General features: G+C 36.9%; 1 long non-coding RNA gene across 1 annotated transcript; it reads right to left on the bottom strand.

Annotated features, from left to right (window-relative positions):
* Nucleotides 1-11,137: 11,137 nt before the first annotated feature.
* On the bottom strand, nt 11,138-12,163 carry LOC143862598 (uncharacterized). The gene is made up of 3 exons (XR_013240378.1): nt 12,049-12,163; nt 11,925-11,974; nt 11,138-11,489 (listed from the first exon to the last, which is right to left on the bottom strand). It is a non-coding gene; the product is annotated as an uncharacterized LOC143862598 (long non-coding RNA).
* Between the last annotated feature and the right edge of the window lie 5,585 nt (nt 12,164-17,748).

Below are 17,748 nucleotides of genomic sequence, written 5' to 3'. Positions count from 1 at the left end.
TAAAGAGTGGATTAAAGTCAAAAATCATGTTAAGCATACGTTTGTGTGTCTCTTTTCCTTTGACCTACAAATGATATGGAATTGCTTATCTCTGTAGATTGGCAACTACACAATCATTGTATTCGTGGTTGTCTTCATTTCCATAAATGCAAAACTGGTTTTCTGGAAATGCATGGGGAGGTGATGGAATAGGTGACCGGTGGAGGATGGTTAATTGGTTGTGTATTCTCACATCACTTTGTTCTCTTCCAGGATTGATACAACCTTCACTGTTACATTCAAGGGAGAAGATGGCATATTCCCCAGAGTTTTCCCAACACTTTTTAAACGAAAATTAACCTATAAATTCTAAAAAAGGGGAACCTAGAAGTGAAACCTCAGAAGCTAGAAGTGAAACCTCAGTTCACCTTCTCTGTGCTTCCATGTATGTGGCTCTAATGGGATCTGATGCAAGTTTTGTTTCCTTTTTAGATTAAGGGAAAAAATAAAGACGACCCTATATCTTTTCTCTCCATGAACACAGGAAGTTAAGTGCCTTTCTAGTAACTAATGAGATAAGCCTTCATCTCCCGTCGATCTAGTATGGGTAGGTTCATCTCACGCTATAATACCTATAAGAGTGTTTATGCTAACCCCTATTAGGCATCTATAATTGATAAGTTTTATTTGACATATCGTTGAAACATAAATTAATGATTAAATAACACCAATTCTACTGGCTTAAGATTTTGGAGTGACCGGTTGTTTCACATGGCATCAGAGCTATTACCTCTCACCAAGTCCTGGGTTCTAAACTGACGCAGGGAGCGTGAGAGCGGCAACACCAAGATAAAGATCGACACGAGCAGCACTAAAATAATCTCGTGGGGGTATGAAAACCCATGCCACAGTTTGGAGGAAAACTCCAATATCACGTGAAAGGAGCGAAGCTCCTTCACCCACTTGAAAGGAGCCAATGTTCTCTTCACAAGTGATATCTCAAAAATAAACTTTATTTAAATCTATCATTCTTTCCTCATGCCATTACATTATATAAAAAGCCAAAACCTAAGAATAACAACCCTAAATTATTGCCTAACTATTATTCTCAATCTTTTAACTAAAGCAAGATAAATAAAAAGAAGAATCATGACTAAAACTTTCCTAAAATAGTAATCATGTAATATAACTATACCATATCATAAAACTGCCTATAACTTAGCCAAATCAACTCCAAACAGCGTAATCTTAGTCTCTTTAGATAGGTAATCGAAAAACCTTTCTAAAAACACCAAAATCATGCTAAAAAAATAAGATTTGACATCTCAAAAAAATACCACAAATAAAATGACGAAAATAAGAAATTAAAAATAAAAGATTTGATCCATGCCGCACGTTCTGCATCATTCACCCCCGCTTGAAGAAAACTCGACCTTGAGTTTAGGCCATCGTTCTCCAAATTTGATTTTCGGCACCACATCAATCTTCTATTCTTCGTTCACCCTTTATTATTATTATTATTATTATTATTATTATTGTAATGCCTTACATGAAACATAGCCATGAAAAGGGCTCTCGAAGGCACTCTCAGATCTATGGCCATCGTCTCATGGATGCGGGCTTCGAGTAGTGCTAACTGTGTGAAAGTCCTCACCCGTTGTTGGAGTTCTTCATTCTCCGCAGCTAGATCAGGCTGGCCGACGTTAGGTGCAACGACTTCTTCATCCCGTCGTGCATTCGTCAGAGATCCCTTGAGCTCTGATACCAATTGACGCATGGAGCGTGAGAGCGGCAACACCAAGATAAAGATCGACACGAGCAGCACTAAAATAATCTCGTGGGGTATGAAAACCCATGCCACAGTTTGGACGAAAACTCCAATATCACGTGAAAGGAGCGAAGCTCCTTCACCCACTTGAAAGGAGCCAATGCTCTCTTCACAAGTGATATCCAAAAAATAAACTTTATTCAAATCTATCATTCTTTTCTCATGCCATTACATTATATAAAAAGCCAAAACCTAAGAATAACAACCCTAAATTCTTGCCTAACTATTATTCTCAATCTTTTAACTAAAGCAAGATAAATAAAAAGAAGAAACATGACTAAAACTTTCCTAAAATAGTAATCCCGTAATATAACTATACCATATCCTAAAACTGCCTATAACTTAGCCAAATCAACTCTAAACAGCGTAATATTAATCTCTTTAGATAGGTAATCGAAAAACCTTTCTAAAAACACCAAAATCATGCTAAAAGAACAAGATTTGACATCTCAAAAAAATACCACAAATAAAATGACGAAAATAAGAAATTAAAAATAAAAGATTTGATCCACGCCGCACGTTCTGCATCATAAACCCCACAATTCCTTGATATTAAAAATCCACATGTACAGCCCAAAAGAGGGGTCTCACGTGAGGGAGAGTGTTGAAGTATAAATAATTAAATAAAACCAACTCTACCAGCTTAAGCTTTGGAGTAATTGGTTGTTTCAAGCATAGGCTTAGGATAACCAAAAAGCACTTGCGAACATTGGAAAATCTAAAGTAGGAATAGAATGGAAGGGCAGAGCCACGAGAATCTCCTATTTTTTTATTGGCCATGTTGATTCTGTTGGGTATATGATATAACCCATGTATGTTCTAGTATAAGCCCAATAAGATAATGGACCGGTGTAGTGGGCCTTCATGGGCTAGAGTCCATTAACCAGTCAATAACCCTAATGTGTGTGTGTGTGTATGAGGAAACTGTTGGTGAGCTTAAGCTCACCAAACTTATGGTGAGCTAGCTTGCCCAATCACATGGGGGCCCACTTTGTTAGGATGATCCAAACCATTTATTTGAAAGTCCCTTACATAGATGGGGGGTGTACCAAAAATCAGCTCCATAGGATCATCCTAACCCCTCCATTTGTGGAGGACAAAAATGGACAGACACAAATCTGCCCCATTTTTGTCCTCCACAAATGGAGGGGTTAGGATGATCCTATGGAGCTGATTTTTGGTACACCCCCTAAGGCCTTGCAAATGAATGGTTTGGATCACTCCCCAAAATGTGGGACCCATGTGATTGGGCAAGCTAGCTCACCATAAGTTCAACAGTTTCATCTATATATATATATATATAGAGGAATAAGATTGTACGCTCGACCGTACCTAAAGTTAGGTACGGTAGAGTGCCAAATCACATGGGTCCCACATTTTTGGTGAGCATCTAAACCATTCATTTGCAAGGCCCCATCATAGATAGGGTGCATACCAAAAATCAGCTCCATAGGATCATCCTAACCCATCCATTTGTGGAGGCCAAAATGGACAGACAGTGTTTGTCCACAAATCTGCCCATTTTGGCCTCCAGTTTTGGAGGGGTTAGGATGATTCAATGGTGCTGGTTTTTGGTATGCACCCTATCTATGATGGGGCCTTGCAAATGAATGGTTTAGATGCCCACCAAAATTGGGGGACCCATGTGATTTGGCACTCTACCGTACCTAACTTTAGGTACGGTCGAGTGTACAATCATTTTCCTCATATATATGAGGAAAGTGTTTCTAGTCCGGCCGACTAGAGATCATTCTCTAGTCCGCCACCCAAAAACACATGGGTCCCACATATTTTGGTGATGCAAAGCATTCATTTGATGTGCCTTGACATAGAGACGGTGTCCACAAGAAATTAGCTTCATAGGATCATCCCAACCCTATGATTTGTGGAGCTTAAAATGGACGGCTATAAACCGCCACAAATCTGTCCATTTTTTAACTCCACAAATCGAAGGGTTAAGGACATCCTATCTATGATGAGGCCTATCAAATGAATGCTTTAGATCACCACAAAATATGTGGGACCCATGTGTTTTTGGGTGGCGGACTAGAGAATGATCTCTAGTCGGCCGGACTAGAAACACTTTCCTCTATATATATATATATATATATATATATATATATATATATATATATATGAGAAAACGGTTCCTACACATATGTGTAAAGAGTTCTCTACACACTAGCTTAAAATACTGTGGGGCCCACATTGTTTGGGTGATCCAAGCCATTCATTTTAAAGGCCCTCACATAGATAGAGTGTCTACAAAAAATCAGATCCATAGGATCATCCCAACCGTATGATTTGTGGAGGTAAAATGGATGTCTTTAAACCTTCACAAATTAGTCCATTTTTTGCTTCCACAATTCGAATGGTTAGGATGATCCTATGGATCTGATTTTTTATGGACACCCTATCTATGTGAGGGCCTTAAAATTGAATGGTTTGAATCACCCAAATAATGTGGCCCCCACTGTATTTTAAGCTAGTGTGTAGATAACTTATCTACACATATGTGTAGGAACCGTTTTCTCTCTCTCTCTCTCTCTCTCTCTCTCTCTCTCTATATATATATATATATATATATATATATATATGGACCGGAGGCAACAAACTTGGTATTTCAAGCTAGATACCTTAGGTGTAATGCTTCAAGCTACCTCTTGCTTGATCTAATTACCTCTAACAGATTCCTCATAGGTTAAGGTGAGAACCTTTCCTTTTGGTTATAGTGCATTCATTAATTTGATGGAGAAAAGACTTGAGTTAGAGGGAGACTCTTCCAACGTGATATCATGGGCACACGGTAATAATCCTAGTCGGTGGAGACTCGGTAGATTTTTAGACGGTTGTATGAGATAGTCAGGGCCATGAGATTGTATTTTCCCATTTCCTGAGTGCTAACCACCCCATACATAGACTAGCCAAATCTAGAGTAGTTAGATCACATAGTAGGCTACGCATGAAAAAAAGAATGTACCATGGGCTACTATGGGCTGCTTCTTCCCAATGATTTGCCTTTGTAATCATTTGTTTCTTCTTAATATAAAACACTGATGTATCTCTGTGTGTATATTTCTTGCCTTTCTATCTTCAATTGAACCAACCCTTTTTATATAATTCGATTCAATCCATATTTTTAGTCATAGCTTCAATTAAGGGGTTATCTTTTGGCAGTCAAGAGTTTCACTACCATATGCCATAGCCACATATAGCTAGTGCTAGGTATAATGATAACCTATGAAAAATACCCATATGAATATGGTACTGTCTCCCCCCATTTTCATAGGTCCTGATCTCGAAACACGGACCAACATGGAAAAGTAGTCTAGGAAGGAAATGAGTCTAAATGCATTGGATGGAGGATTGAGGGGAATCATTAGTAGGAGCACTAAACAAAGAACAATTAGACTTTTGAACTACAAGTTTAGTTTATTAAATCATCAGTTGAGACAGAGATTAAATTAATCACCTCTGAAGAACAAAATCTTGGTCATGATGATGGGTGTTGGAAGTAATTAATCGTGATAAACCTACTAACGACAGCACGAACTTATTTTGTCGGCAAAGAAAATTCACTGGGTCCACCTAGCTTAAACTCAGGCCATGAAGCACTTACTTCCTGCATATAAAAATGATAAAAAGACACTTGTTTTAGGATTGTCCCAAACATCCACCCTTACGTTGCCTGATGTATCAAATTAGGGAATGTATTTTTATTGGGAAATGCTATCCTTAATCCCTATTCTGATAATCACATCTTTTTTATTATTAAAAAGAGAAATGAAAATGGAGACTCACTCAACCCCAACTACTGTTGTTGTAGAATTTTTTTTTTTTTTTTTTTTTTTTTTTTTTTTGATAACGTAGGATGTCCCCACCCCCTTCGGGAGTAGGACTAGTCCCTACGGATGCACGCAATCGCCCGTAAACCACGTGCATCGGGCAAGTCCGGGTGGGATTCGATCACTGGTCTCCAGGGAGCATACCCGAGACTTATGCCGAAGAGCCACACCCGTCCGGGCTTACTGTTGTTGTTGTTGTAGAATTGAGACCATGAAATTGCATATTGGTTATGGTGGCCATCATATCAATAGGAAGCTGCCACACCACCTTTGTAATGTTGACAAGCTTTTTTTCCCGTATCACACAACACAAGAAGCAAGAGGTTTGCTACCATCAAGAAGCAACAGCTACAGCACTATCTTTCCCTAGTGACTTAATGACTCTGTCTTATTTCTCACCTTCTGAGTTGGAAATGAATGATTTATAATTATGTGGCCTGCAATTAAAATTCTAAATATATAAGAATTTAGATTTTAGGTTATATTAAGGTAATAAAAATTGACATCAGCAAGTACTAATGTTGTTATTATTCTCCAGTGCAGTATGAATCAAATATTTATTCTTGCACCAATGATTTCATCATTTCCAAAGGAACTAGAGCTACATCGCTTTTCAATTTCCATTCAATAATTGTTTTCACACCTTAATTTTGTCTCCTAATGACTATTAACTACCAAAAACAAAGGATAGACCATGTCTCTAGAATCATATGGTGATCGGATGATGAAAAAGAACAAAAAAGGCGTTAATGTCTCATTTGCAAATTATATCTAGCAAGTGCCAAAAAAAACTTTCATGGAGGTCAATGATCTTACTCTTACCTTTGTCCGTCTATCAAGACAAAATTGTCTTGCTAATCAACCTATTTTCACATAGCTGTTTAAGGCTATTACAATTTTCAACAAGTTACAATGGACAAAGTGCCATTATCAGAAAGGACTTTCTAGGCAATTTTCTAGAAAGCCATTTCACGGCTCACTTTTGCAAGAGAGAACTGTTGTAGAAAATAAGAAGAACAGAATGCAGAAAACATAACAGTATAAATAGTTGGGCAAGGCACTTCCAGGAAGCTATCTTTAAGATAGTAATTTCCCACGTATAGATGTAGATAGACTCTTGAAATTCTATCTCCATGATACAATGCCCAACACCGAGAATTTTAACAGGACTGCACTTCCTGTATTCTCACGAACCAGAACCCACTTAGAAAACTTTAAACTTATATGACAGTGAGAAGAGAACGACAGATGACGAATATGTCTTTTTTTTTAACAAACTCTGATTGAGTCCCTTTTTAAAGACTTCGAATAGGTACAAAGGCACCCTCTCACGAACTCTCACGAAGAAACTTGCACCCTTCTAATAGAATCTTACTAGAGATGGTAAGTGCTATGCTTTTACATTCTAATCTTCCATTTAGTTTTTTGGGTGAAGCTTTATATACATCTTGTTATATTTATAACAAAATTTTGCATAAAAATAATGATAAGTCACCTTATGAGTTATTATATGGTAGAAAACCAAATATTGATTATTACAAAATTTGGGGATGTATTGAATATGTATTAGATGCTACTGTTAAAAGACCTAAATTAGGTAGTAAAGCTGTCAAATCTATTTTCTTAGGTTATGCTATGCATAGTAAAGCTTCTAGATTTCCTAATATTAAAACTAATAGTGTTATTAAATCTGTTCATGCTATTTACTTTGAATAATTAATAGTAAAGATATTGATAAGTTAGAATTAGAAAAAGAACTATTAAGTGAATTAGAAATTAATACTGATATTGTTTACAATGATTCTTCCATAGTACAAAATGCTAATCATGATCATATTTCTGAAAATTTACTTGATTCGACTCATGAAAGTGGTTCATCTCATATGCATGATACTGTTAATGGAGAAAATGATTTTGAGCCTGTATTGAGAAGAAGAGACGCAGGATTGAAAAAAGATCTAGGACCTGGAATGTTTACATTCTTATTAGAAGATGATCCTAAATCATTTCAAGAAGCTATGTTCTTACCAGATTCTAAATTATGAAAAATAGCTATGGATGATGAGATCAAATCTATAAATGATAATAATACATGGAATCTTGTGGATCTTCCTCCTAATACTAAACCCATTGGTTGTAAGTGGGTTTTGAAAAAGAAATTCAAACCTGATGGTAGTATTGAAAAATACAAAGCAAGGTTAGTAGCCAAGGGTTATAGTCAAAAGAAAGGATTAGATTATTTTGAAACATTTTCTTCTGTTACTAAATTTACTTATATTAGAACTATGTTTGCTATAGCTTCCATCTACAATCTCGAAGTACATCAAATGGATGTCAAGACTGCATTTCTCAATGGAGATCTTGATGAGAAAATTTGCATTCATTAGCCTAAAGGGTATGTTCTCAAAGGTCAAGAAAATAAGGTATGCAAACTAAACAAATCTCTTTATGGTCTTAAGCAAGCACCTAGACAGTGGTATAAGAAATTCAGAAAAGAGATTAAAAATTTTGGTTTTAAAAGAAGTAAAGTAGAAAGTTGTATTTTTTCTAAGAGCACAAAAGATTTTAAAGTGTTAATTACTCTATATGTTGATGATTTATTAATTTTTTGTTCCAACATAGATTGCATTAATAAGACTAAGAGATATTTGCCTCAAATATTTGACGTTAAAGACTTAGGTCCTGCTGATGTTATATTAAGAGTTAAAATAATCAAAAGAGATCGTAAATATATTTTAACTCAATCTCATTACATTGAAATTTTATTAAAGAAGTTTAATCATTTTGATTGCAAACCTAGTGAGACTCCCCTTTTGATCCCCATTGTAAATTAGTACCCAACACTGGGTTACCTGTAAATCAAAAGGAATATGATAAAATCATTGGTAGCTTAATGTATGCTGTGAATTATACTAGACCAGACATTGCATGTTTGTTGGTATGTTAAGTAGATTTACTAGCAATCCAAGTGTTAAACATTGGAATGAAAGTAGCAGAGTTTTGAGATATCTAAAACATACCATGAATTATAGCTTGCATTATAATTGTACAACTTCTGTTTTAGAATGTTACAGTGATGCTAATTGGGCTTCTGATAGACTTACTTCTAAATCAACTAATGGATGGCTTTTTACTATGGGTGGTTGCATAATTGCTTGATCCTCTAAAAAACAAACGTGTATAGCATTATTTTCAATGGAATCTGAATTCATTGCTATGTCTCTTGCAAGCAAAGAGATACTTTGGATTAAAAGATTTTTAAAGTGTATTCCATTTATAGATTTTACTAAAGGACCAATCACTTTATACTGTGATAATCAAGCAGCAATTTACAACACCATAAATAAAAGAATTTCAAATAATAGCAAGCATATTGCTATGAGAAATAATCATATAAGAAGAGTTGTGAAAAAGGGTAAGGTGACACTTCAATACTTACCTACTGATCAAATGTTGGCAGATCACCTTACTAAACCTTTATCAGGTGATAAGATTAGTAAAACCATGGGAGATATGGGACTATTACCGGTGTAAAGAGATAATACTAGTTGAAACCCACTCTATCATATTGATGTCAATTGAAGTTTAATATTTTAATTTGAAAATCATGTGCATAAGAGTTCCATGGCAATTCAATCAAGAATTATCCATGAAATGTCAACACGAGATTGCATTTCCAGTGCATTATATATTTTGAGAAATAGTGGGGGTAAAACTTTTTCTCTTAAAGTCTCATATCTGGTTAGATGGACTGTGTATCCACAACAAGATATGTTGAACTTTGTTCTTAATATGAGTCATAGCTTTGAAAGTGGAATGGTAGAGCGATTGTGGACGTTCTTTATGAGTATGCCTTTACAAGTAAGAAAGTGAGGCCGCTTTCTATGGATTTCTTCGGATAAATCCTAGAGTACTTGTTAAAACAAGATCAGCGCAAGGCCCATTAACGTGCTGCCATTTGAGAGAACCAAGAACCCAAGTATAGTGTGAATATGTTTCCTTGTGCCTCGTATTCAATCCTAAGGTTCAAGCCTATGCCACCTTTGGACTTACACGATACTTATACTCAGTTTACTTCTAATTTTGCATTTCATGCATTCTACATTCATCATTAGTAATAAGTGGAGGATTGTTATATATTATAAAATATAGTATATTACTAATGATGTATTTGGTATTATAAATTACATTATATTATAATAATATATTTTGAAAGGAGAAATCAAAATTTTGAGACTAGTGTAAGTTCCCTCCATTAATTTGAAGGGAAAAATCAAAGTCTTTAAAGTTGTGCAATGTTCCCTCCATCTTTTTCATTTAGAATATTTTCAAATGCTTTGGTGAGAATTATTTGAAATTTGGTGAATCCCACGTGGAGATTTAGGATTCAAACTCCTTCACGCCTTCATCTATAAATAGGAGATAGTTTCACTCATCTCATTCAAGTTCTTTGGAGCTCTTTCTCTTTGAGAGAGCACCATGAAAGAACTTCAAGTAATAATAATTATTAATTATAATATAATATAATTTATAATACCAAATACATTATTAGTAATATAATATACTATATTTTATAATATATAACAAGAACAGCCACCTCAGGTGAATTAAATGAACTCACTTTTGCAACAGAGAAAAAGCCGCGAAGGATTACTTCTTATCAGATTTTGTCTTATTCATTTAATTCACCTGAGGTGGCTGTTCTCTCCTGCAAAAGTGAGCCGCAAATTGTCTTTCCGCAAAATTGCCTAGCAAATCCCTGGTAAAATGCAAGTTGGTATTTACACCCCTTGTTTCAAGATGCACCCTTATATTATAAACCTCTCATTGGCTGTTACAGACTTACAGCTTCTTCCAACAAGCTGTCAGCAACAAATAAGATAAATTAAGGCTACTGATGCACTACCATGTTTTGATAATTGCACTAACTCATATTGTCTTTTACTTATTTTTTAAAATTATTTCTTCCCTCCTACTCAAAACCTAGAACCAAGCCTTCCTTATCCCTACCAAAGTGGCTCCTTTGATTGGACAAAAAAGGTTTTGCTTCTCCTCATTATCTTATTGGACAGACAGAGAGAGTCTCACGATAACCCCCCTTGAACCTACTCATCCAACTGGTGAGAGTCCAAACATCGCTACAAACTTTGATAGAGTCCTATATCTGAATGGAAGGTGCGAATATATGAAAATATCTTTCCTATTTTCCTTCATTTATGTGTTTTATTTTTTAATTGGCTTGTGAGAGTTTTTTTGGGGAATTGTAACAACCTTTGTCAGCTCTCTAAATAATAAAAGACAAGATGGGATAGTGTGATTATCAAAATATGGTTGTGCTGATATAATTTCCCTAAATTAATTTAAAATAGAGGGATGCAAATATAAGCTTCCATTCTTTCAAGTATTCTTTTTGCTGCATCTCACTGGCCTTTTCTGTTAGCACAAGCACAAGTCCATCAAACCATGGCTATGGGATCCCAAGGGATTCATAAAAATATATGAAAGATTTTATTGAGGAAGAGGAAGAGGAAGGTTTACAAAAACATCATCAAAGTCACAGTAGAAGAGAACACACATATATGTAGAGAGAGAGAGAGAGAGAGAGAGAGAGAGAGAGAGAGAGAGAGAGAGAGAGAGAGAGAGAGAGAGAGAGAGAGAGAGAGAGAGAGAGAGATTATTGTGATTATGGGCAAATACAAACGGAGAAGATGGCTAGGAGTTTAGGGAGGACCAAGGTTTCCTCCTTTCTTAGGATCATTTTTGTGGTTGGGTCCACTTGGCGGATAGTCGTGCACTGTATATTCCATGACGAGCCTTCTGATGTTTGCCTGGATAATCTTCATCATTATACACATGTATTAGAAAGTAAATTGACACAAAAAATACTAAGTTTAGCATATCCATTACATTAATGACGCATAACTACTATAGTCTCAAAGCATGAAAAGCTGTACATAACTGATTTCAAATATCCTTTTTAACTCTTTTTTTTCAACTTCAGCATGGACAATACAGCGTTGGATGAAAGTAAACCAGTCCAAACTCTAATGAATATTTTGGATTGGTTTTTCGGCGGCCACAAGGCTACCTTTCAACAGACTCTGTATTGTCCAAACAGAGAGAGAACCCGGTCGGAGTTTGTCACATAAACAAGAGTAATTTGATCATCTCACTTTCATTTTCATTTTCAGCTCTGTTTTGGAAGTGTTTTCCTACAAATAATATGTATAGTATCAATATTGACAGTATGGATCATACATAAATTTATATACCTCAACTTGGTTTGCAGCATTAGCACTATCAGCAGTGCCTTGGAACTCACCTGCAAAGGAGGAGAGCCATCAACTTTGTATTAATTAAGCGAGTTTATGGAGCTAATAGGGCAAGAGGGCTTACCTGAGGAAGAATGAAAGATGAGGAACAGAAGGAGCAAGGCAGTGAACCTAGGCATGGCTAATGTTGTAGTTAGTTAAGATGTAAGGTGAGTGTCTTGGAAGGGTTTATATAGTGAGTTGAGTGGGGAGACAGAAGGGATTAAATCGAAAGCTTGTTTTTTGGTCCACTCCACTTGAGTTTTGTAGAATGATGAAATCCAACAGCCCACCAAAGTAAAGTCAACTGCACTACTAGCTCTAATCACATCAAAGCTTGTCTTTTTTACTTTTCGTTCCCCTTCCCTTTCCCTTTTGGGTGCATGATGTAGGTAGAAAAGTGGTGTAATTTTTGTGTCAAATGCAACTTAGAAAGCTCATTTAGATTGCATTTTACACACTAATTGCATCCAAAGAGCAATTAGGTTTTCTCTCTGCTTTAGGCTATGTTTGGTTGCCATAATTTACCTCATAGAGTAGTGGTGTAAGTAGTCAGCAGATACTTACCTCGAATAGTGGTAAGTAGTGCTTGGTTGTCAACCTCGTAGAGTGTTGGTAAGGGGTATCATTACACACACACACAGAGAGAGAGAGAGAGAGAGAGAGAGAGAGAGAGAGAGAGAGAGAGAGAGAGAGGCACATATAGCATAAGGCCCCCCCTCCCCCAATGAATTGAAAAAAAACCTTTGATGGTTTATAGGCGGAGGGGAGGCACATATAGCATGAGGGGGGCCCCAACCCCCTGCCCCCAATGAATTGAAAAATCCCTTTCATGGTTTATGGCCTCACATGCATGCTTAGCTAGTTTAGTGGCTTTACATGCATCTGGCCATGGCCCCCCAATGACCAATTCAGGCAAGTGTAAATTAGTCTCCCCCCCGGACAGAGAGTCACAACAGAACCACCTTGAATTGTGCCACAATTCAAGGAAATTTTGCACGTTCAAACTGGATATTTGGGGCACATTTGGCTACCGTGAATTTTTTTTCCTGAAATATTATCTTACCCAAAGGTGAGAAAGGGTGGGAGACTGTTGGCCTAGGGGGGGAACTGGTCCCAGATCGGAGGTTGGCCGCGTGGTCATAGGCCTTGTGCCAGCAATGCCCCCTGGTCCGGACTCTTAATAAAGATAATGGTGGCGCCTTTCCCATAAGCAATTGCTTTTGGGAGAGTTGGTAAGTGACACCGATCCTACAAGTGGTATCATAGCTAGTTCTCAGGTTCGAGTTCCCCAGGGATCATTGTTTGGGGGGGGGGGGGAGAGGATTGTTAGCCTAGGCGGGTACTGGACCCAGATCGGAGGTTGGCCGCGTGGTCCTAGGCCTTGTGCCAGCAATGCCCCTGGTCTTGACTCTTAAAAAATGATAATGGTAGCGCCTAGCCCATCAGCAATTGCTTTTGAGAGAGTTGGTGAGGGTTACATCCTCTTCTGAGTGAGGACAGTTTAAGAAAATCCTGCAAAACTAGAAAACAAAAGACTCCACTAAAAATATGCTTCACTTTTTCCTGGTTTTTAGCTACTTTTCACCCTCTACTCAATCCTTCCCTCTCAATTCTCTCCTCCTCCCACCCGTCCTATATTCTATCATCACTTAGAGAAACTAACTTATCATGAAAAAAAATCCCGGGTTGCCAGACATGGCCTTAGTCTCTTTGTCCATTTAGGCTCTCATTTCCATGGAGTTTTTTGCCAAAAAAATTTACCCTAGATTCAACACCCCATTTGTCCTCAAGTTCTTAAATTGGATAATTAGGATAGTTTGATCAGTGTCATTTTCAGGCTATATCCGAACAGACTAATGTCTGTTGAATGAATGGGCTGGATTCCTGCAGGGGAAAAAATATTCTGGCCTGCAGGAATTTATTTTATTTTTTTTCCGTTTCCACAATTGAAAGGGAAATGGTAGAAATGTCTTTATTTATAGGGATATCATTCAAAATTGAAACTCTGTTGAGATAGATATTTGAGAAGGGGACTGGTGAGGAGCGCATGAAACAGGGCTAGAAATTAGTGGAAAAAAAAATCCTTGTTAAGAATGTTTTTTTTTTTTCTTTTTCCTGTTTTCCAGTCCCTTCACATGCTCTCCTCACTCACCATGCCCTTGTATATTAAAAATACAAGGCCTAGCCTGATTGAGGGGTTTCACTAATGCAATTGCCGACACAAATTTATTCTGTCGGCAAATGAACAAACAAGGTGTTTAGTTCTCAAAACTACTTTAAAACTTTTGAACACAGAAAGTTTCTAGTTAATTGGCCAAATTGACTTTTTGCCCAAAAAATAATCAAATTGTTCTTCATCTTTAATAGAGAAGTTATTATAGAATGAGCATAGACAAATGGTAAGGTCACTCGCGCATCTGAGAGAAAAAAAGGAATCAGTATGGGAAGAAGAGACATCAACATCTCTACATAGATGAAGTTTTATCCATGGGAAAATGATATTTCCAACTCCTTTTGCTCGTCTTTTCCTCAAAATGACTTCATTTTATGGAAGAGTCAAATAAAATGAGGTGGAAATGCAATCAAATTCAAAAAACAAAAGCAAAAGGGTGTGGAAATGTCATCTCTTCAATCCAGTTCAATTGCAAATCACTTCCAATCTAATCAATATATTGTCTAATTATATATAAAAAAAGGCCATTCTAGCATTTCTAAGTCAAGCCAAGAGAAGTTGAAGGAGTAACTCCCTACTAGAACCTTTACAAGCTATACATCACAACCACAAGTCTCAGCCCGGTCCCAGCTTGTCACTCTAGGCCCATGGTGCACTCAGCCACTATAAACTCCACCTCTACAGTGATTTGACTGTTTTTCTTCTCCCACCAATGTTGGTTTGTGACCAGGTTACATGAATTCTTCTGAATGAGCGAAGTACCAGTGTCAGACACATGTAGTATTTCAATATATCATGATTTGCCAACACTTCTTGATCTCTTCATCTTTTTTTCTGAATGCTACAACCATAACTTTGCAATTACATCATGTTTTGAGTTTCATCCATCATAATTATTTTTTAAATAAACATAAAACATTGTATTTACATAAACTATTAAAATTTAATATATTACATTTTATGACCTTCTTTTTATATAAAAGAAATTAAAATTTAAGAATTGATTAAAATACTTTGATGAATTTACGAATCTTTCTTTTTGAGGTTTGATGAATCCGAGACTTTTACATGTGTTGATGCAACATAGGTTTGTTGACCCAGTGTTGAAAAGAAAAAGGCTAAACTCTTTGGCACAAAGTCGCCAGCTCTCTAAAGAAATCCATCTATGTTTTAGCCCTCGCTTCAGATCAATGGTATTTTTTTTATTATCAGATCAATGGTTTTGATCACCATAAAAATGTATACAATTTCTATGGTTCGAGCTACAATTCCTATGGTTTGGGCATGTTGATACACCACACGACCTTGTCAAACCAATGCCTGTATACACACTACAGATTCAACAGCAATAAACAGTGAAAATGGAGACGACCGACACCGCCTTATAAGTCTCCTGCGAGTAACAAATGGATTTTAGGATTTTAGAAGAGCATGGACCACTTTACGCACATGGCAACACTATCGGACTGACTCCCATGGTGAATGAAGATCCCATTGAGAAAATAAGAAAGATACAAAATTTAACGGCTAAACTTTTGGTAAAACCCTAAATAAATAGATGACTCTTGATCAGGGAGCTAGGATGCGTCATACGTACGTCTCATTAGCTTCACTAAATGCCAATTGTGATCGAATGCCATCAACATTAGACCTAAAGATAGAGGAGCGTCTATGTCTGAAGAAGTTGAGCAAAGAGTAAAAATTTTAGGCTGAAAACAAGAAACAAAAGGAGAGAAAAGAAGAGAGAAATAAAACATATAAAGGAAAAAAAAAACAGAAAAGAAAGGCACCAATGATTATCAATGATGTCGATTTAGACAAGGCCTTAGCCAGAAAATTTACCATTTTGATCAAATTGGTCAACGCCATCGAGAAGATCCTCACCTAGAATCATCCGTCCATCATCTCAATCTTTCCAAACACAACACGTCGAAGGAGCCTTGATGAACAGCATTACGAGATCGGTTTGAAAAAAGAGTTGCCTTAACCTTTGATGATGACATATGAAATGGTGCAACATGGTGAGAAGAGAGGAGAAGGGGAGAAAAAGGGAAGGAGGAGAGAAGAATTTTGGAAAGTTTTGCACAAGAAAATCTCATTTCTCACTCACTAACTACCAAGTTTCAATCACAATTCTTGTTTGTGGAGAACTGGAGAAGTCTACTATGATTACTAAGCCAGATATTGATCTAAATTATATGCAACGTTTTCTCTTCTTTGATGATGGTCTGCTGTTCCAGAGTTTTTATTTACCATATTAAAGTATATGGGCATGAGTTGGGAGCCACTGTCATTTCTTGGAATGCTTTATGTTCAAAGGTTGGGGTTATACGCAGAAAGTAATTAATAATCTGCCTAAGAGGAATTTGATTTGTAGGAAAAGTTTTCCTTGTTGGGTAGTCGGAGAATGGTGCAATTGGAGAAGTCTTGTAGTTGCTTGAGAAGATGATGGGAGATAATGGAAACAGGACAGAGCTTGAGGTTGTGTGCTTAAAGTGGGAGAAAGATCCCAACAGTAAAACTCAGTCTCAAGAGGTGGGGAGTTAAAGATTATATATGGAAAGTCTACCATGTAGTTAACTTTTATGCTTCGATACATTGGAAGATTTGGAGCATCTGGAGTCCGGAGGATTTTGGGATCACTGCATGAGCATATGAATTAGGAAGTCCATTGTGACATTTAAGAAAATTTGGAAAGAAAAAGTTCAAGGAAATTCTTAACAATTGGACCTCGCTTAATCTCCAACCTCGAACACTTGATGATTTTTTATTCTTTAAATTTGACTCTAAATTTGGCTTTCCGTGAAGCAGAACCAGAAAACAGGTTGGTCGGATCTAATCACCAAACTGCATCTTCCAGACTTTTCATCCTCCATCTTACAGAATTTTCATTCTCTGCAGCAGATCTGCAGAATCCCTTCTGTGAATGGTTGCTGAATGCAATCTAAACCACAGAGACTAAATTCCAGGGTATGGACTTGGAGAAGCTGTAAATCTGGCATTTTTCAGCAATGGGTGTATCAACTCTTCATATAAAATTCCCGGCAATACACCAGGAGATGAATCAGGCAGAATGCCCCACGCCACAGAAGAGAGCAACCAATGCAAGCTTAAGTTACATGTCAAATTGGGTAGAGGATCAACATAAATACCTTTACAATGGTTGTTTCATTTAAACAAAAGTAGAAGCATTTCTGTCAATTCTAAGCCCATGAATTTCAAATCAACAGATGGTATGTCCGTCCACCAGGTTCCTAACTGGCCCATGAAATGCACAGTTGGAAGAGAGAAGAAAAAAGGAAAGAGAGCATGTCCAGGGTAGATTTCATTCTAAAACGATGACCAAAATACATCCAAACATCTATCTATCTATCTCTAGATAATATATCCAGGCAATTTCACGGAAAGCCATTTTGCGAGGAAAAAAGCCATACAGGTTGACTTTTTAAGGAGATTTTGTCTTATTTATTTAATGCATGCGAGGTGGCTGTTCTATCATGCAAAAGCCAGCTGCGAAATGGCTTTCCACGAAATTGCGATACTTTTTTAACAGGAGATCATCCTATGGTGTCAGCCTTGCAGTACTCTTTGAGAAATACTGGACTATAC

This window comes from Tasmannia lanceolata, unplaced genomic scaffold, assembly GCF_043159265.1.
Source record: "Tasmannia lanceolata isolate RefF3 unplaced genomic scaffold, GAP_Taslan_0.1 ptg000037l, whole genome shotgun sequence".
Taxonomy (NCBI): domain Eukaryota; kingdom Viridiplantae; phylum Streptophyta; class Magnoliopsida; order Canellales; family Winteraceae; genus Tasmannia; species Tasmannia lanceolata.
The sequence above is the reverse complement of the archived record's forward strand: the minus strand, read 5'-3'. Positions and strand labels throughout refer to the sequence as shown.